Here is a 3,876-nt window from a genome sequence, read left to right as displayed (position 1 = left end):
TCCAGATCCAACCTCAGTAGACAATAAAGACGTCAAAGAGGAAGTAATTCAGAAGATAGAGACCACTGACACTGATTCCTATTCATGTTCCCCACTGGACCAAGCCATTTACTTTCACCTGTAGATACTGCTCAGCACGAAAAAAAGAAAGTTTATGGGATACATAATCAACTGGCAGTCCCCAGCTCGGCCTCCCCCAGATTTCTGCTAAAATACTTATAAAAACAGTAAAAAATAAGAAAATTCCTTAACATCAAACACTTGACGTGGGCATCAATCAGTTTATTTCTAAGATCTGAGAGAAAAAGTCCACTTGCCAGAAGACTTCTTTCACGATCTTTTGCTAGGAACAATTTTAACTGCCATGCATGAAAGTTTCTTCAGAAGGGACAGTTTTTTCTATCCAAATATACACCAGCTGCCATCTTATTTTCTCTTGATGGAATTTTTTTTGTCTTTCAGGATATCATGTCTTCTTTAATCCCACTGATGGTGATGAATGTTACTGTTTAAATTTCCTCTTTTTTTCTGATAAATTATATTTGTATATGTTAGTTCTATAAGGTTCTGAGATGATATTCTTTTTGCATGATTTCCCCACAAAGGATCTGAGCTCTGTACCAAACAGAAAAGTGGACACAGTTCTTCTTTTGAGGAACACTAGTTTTTCAGTCAACCAGAGTAGCTTCTCTCTTGCCTCTCTGACTTACCTGTTAGAAAACAATTGGGAAGACACTGGCTTAAGCAGTCATATTCTGAGGGACACACTGGGGACAGGGATAACATTTCTTAAGTAAAATATTTTGAAAGAAATCAGAAATTCAGGTACCAAGAAGCACTGTTCTTATATGCTTTCATAGTTTTGCCACTAAGTATGAGGAAGATTATAAAACAGGGATTTCTAGATTAACAGATAAATACACATGTAATTTGCTAAATGTGTCAAATCTCCCCCATCTCAGGAGATGTATCATTTAACATTTACACCAGTATGCAGCCTTACAAAGTATTTTGTCATATTTTTAGATTTTTTCCAATTAAGTGAGAAATGATAACACAGGAGAGTTTTAATTTACATTTCTCTTATTTTGAATGAGATTGGTCCCCTTTTCCCAATATTAAGAGCCATTCACATATCTTTTTTTCCCCCCACTGTGAACTGTCTGCCTTACTAGCTAATTTATTTTATATGGCAGTGAGAATTTTTTTTTGGGGGGGGGGATCAATGACTTTTTTTGGGACCCATCCAAGAACTGAAGTTGCAGAACAAACTGCCACTGGACATTTAGAAAGACAGGGGATTCCAGAGAGTCTCACCTGAATTCTGCTTATTTCGAGAAGAGCCACTACAGCCATAAACTAATAGGACACTTATTAAATAGTAATGTTGATGAATTGTTAAATTCCTCACTGTTGTGGCTTATACCTCCAGGAGCCATAGGCCATCCTCACGTTGAAGATTTGAGAAGGAGCTTCTCATGACCCTGGCAAAGCAAGGGAAAGATAATTATTGTCAAATGGGCCCAAAGAGTTTTCCATGAGAAAGGGCTAAGTCTTCAGAGGACGGGACTTTCATAGAATCTTACTCCACCTTGTTGAAGGGCATTCCTCTCATTCAGACTTCTCGTATTCTGTCTCTCACCTAAATGGGAAAAGAAAAAAAAACTGTATAAAATGATATCATTAGAGTAACATTTGTGTAGACTGTTATCACAGTCTGCAATAGAAATCTACCAATAGACCGAGACCTGATCATAAAATTATGCAATGCTGGGGTGCCTGGGTGGCTCAGTGAGTTAAAACCTCTGCCTTTGACTCAGGTCATGATCTCAGGGTCCTGGGATCGAGCCCCGCGTCGGGCTCTCTGCTCAGCAGGGAGCCTGCTTACCCACTCCCCTCTCTCTCTGCCTGCCTCTCTGCCTTGCGATCTCTGTCTGTCAAATAAATAAATAAAATCTTAAAAAAAAACAACAACAACAACTATGTAAATGCTTATCCTACCTCACATCTTACCACTGGCCCAACAGAACTGTGGTAAAATCCAGTCAGTGACAGCTGAGATGGTTGCGAGATACAGAGTCTCTCAGAAGAGGAGTATTTAGAGAACCCAAAATCAAGAGAGAAGACTACAGTGAGGATGTTAGAAAAATACAAAGCCTCTGGAAGCTTCAGCAAACACTGAACATAGCCCAAGTCCTACACAGGTTAACATAAATCCTCACACTAAGGGCCTATTAGCCACCAGCTCTCAAAAAGTATATATAATCATGCTGAAAGGGGAAAAATAACCAATCTGAAGAGAGAGCGTCGTAACCATACTTAGATATGAAACAGATGTTGCAGTTTTCAAGAATGTAATAATATGATTAATATGTTAAAGGATCTCATGGAGAAAATTGATAATATGCAAGAACATAAGCAACTAAGCAGAAAGATGGAAGCAGGAAGGAAAAAAACTCAAAAGGAAATGCAAGAAACAAAACATTTTAAGAGAAATGAAGACTGCCTTGGATGAGCTCGTAAACAGACTGCACACAGAGAATCCGTGACCTGGAAGATAGGACTATAGATAACTTCCAAATTAAAAAGCCAAGGAAGGAAAAAAAATTTAAAAAAGAAAGGGAAAGAAAGGAAAACTAGAACATCCAAGAACTGTAGGACAATTTCAAAAGGCATAAACTGTGTAACTGAAATACTGAAAGAAGAAACAAGGAACAGAAAAAAAAAATTTTTTTTTTGACTTAATAATGACTGAAAACTTTTCAAAAGTAAAGACAGGCATAACACCTGGGTGAAATGTAGGGCGGTGGATGCAGATTTTCTAAGAATCATTGGATAGGTGGGAGGAATCTGACAACGGAATGCAGAATGTGACAACACAATGTAACTGTATCATAAATGTATAAAACTAACTCACAGAAGGGGGTGGGGAAAAAAGGTATGGACCTAGGTAACTTTGGAAATGAGTGAAGTCCGTAAGAGTAGGACAAAAGAAACTCTATCTAAAGCAGTCTACTCTAGGGCGCCTGGGTGGCTCAGTGGGTTAAGCCGCTGCCTTCGGCTCAGGTCATGATCTCAGGGTCCTGGGATCGAGGCCCGCATCGGGCTCTCTGCTCAGTGGGGAGCCTGCTTCCCTCTCTCTCTCTCTCTGTCTGCCTCTCTGCCTACTTGTGATCTCTCTCTGCCTACTTGTGATCTCTCTCTGTCAAATAAATAAATAAAATCTTAAAAAAAAAAAAAAAAAAAAAAAATAAAGCAGTCTACTCTAGCTTATAAAGTTGTATTCCTTGGAGGGAAAACCGATTTTAATACTGTTATACATGTACACTTGTAATTGAATAGTTTATTAACTGGATGACAGATAGAGGCCAGATTTCTCACTATTGGAATAAGACTGTAAAAATAAACAAAGGAATGAGGTTAGAATCATCCATGTGGCAATGGATTAAAGTTGGAGATATTGTATGAAGTTGTATTAGCTTGATATAGATACAAATGCTGACACATAGAAGATTTAATAGATGTGCATATATATTTATAGGTTTGCATACATACACATATTTTCTTACAGCGTCAACAGTGATAGCCTGGAAGCGATGTGACCTCAGTATAGGGTTAAAAAATGAAGAATGTTAAAAAAAAAAAAAATCCCACCATCACAGGGGTGTGTCAAAGGACCACTGTTAATGGAGCTTCCAATGTCAAGAGCTGGAAACATTTAGGCAATATAATAAATATGGTAGTATTGAATTATAATCCAAAATATAAACCAAACACTTGTAGTGATATAGATAAGTGATTGAAGAAATAACAAAATTGAGGGACACCTGAGTGGCTCAGTGGGTTAAGCCTCTGCCCTCACCTCAGGTCGTGATC

At 38.1% G+C, this 3,876-nt stretch overlaps 1 long non-coding RNA gene across 1 annotated transcript; it reads right to left on the bottom strand.

Annotated features, from left to right (window-relative positions):
• Positions 1-273: 273 nt before the first annotated feature.
• LOC101676786 lies at positions 274-1,644 on the bottom strand. Its single transcript, XR_001179153.2, has 3 exons — positions 1,592-1,644; positions 1,318-1,484; positions 274-710 (listed from the first exon to the last, which is right to left on the bottom strand). It is a non-coding gene; the product is annotated as an uncharacterized LOC101676786 (long non-coding RNA).
• Positions 1,645-3,876: the final 2,232 nt, after the last annotated feature.

Source organism: Mustela putorius, unplaced genomic scaffold (genome assembly GCF_011764305.1).
Source record: "Mustela putorius furo isolate JIRA1106 unplaced genomic scaffold, ASM1176430v1.1 tig00000508_pilon_pilon_pilon, whole genome shotgun sequence".
Lineage (NCBI taxonomy): Eukaryota > Metazoa > Chordata > Mammalia > Carnivora > Mustelidae > Mustela > Mustela putorius.
This window is presented reverse-complemented; position numbering and strand designations above follow the sequence as displayed.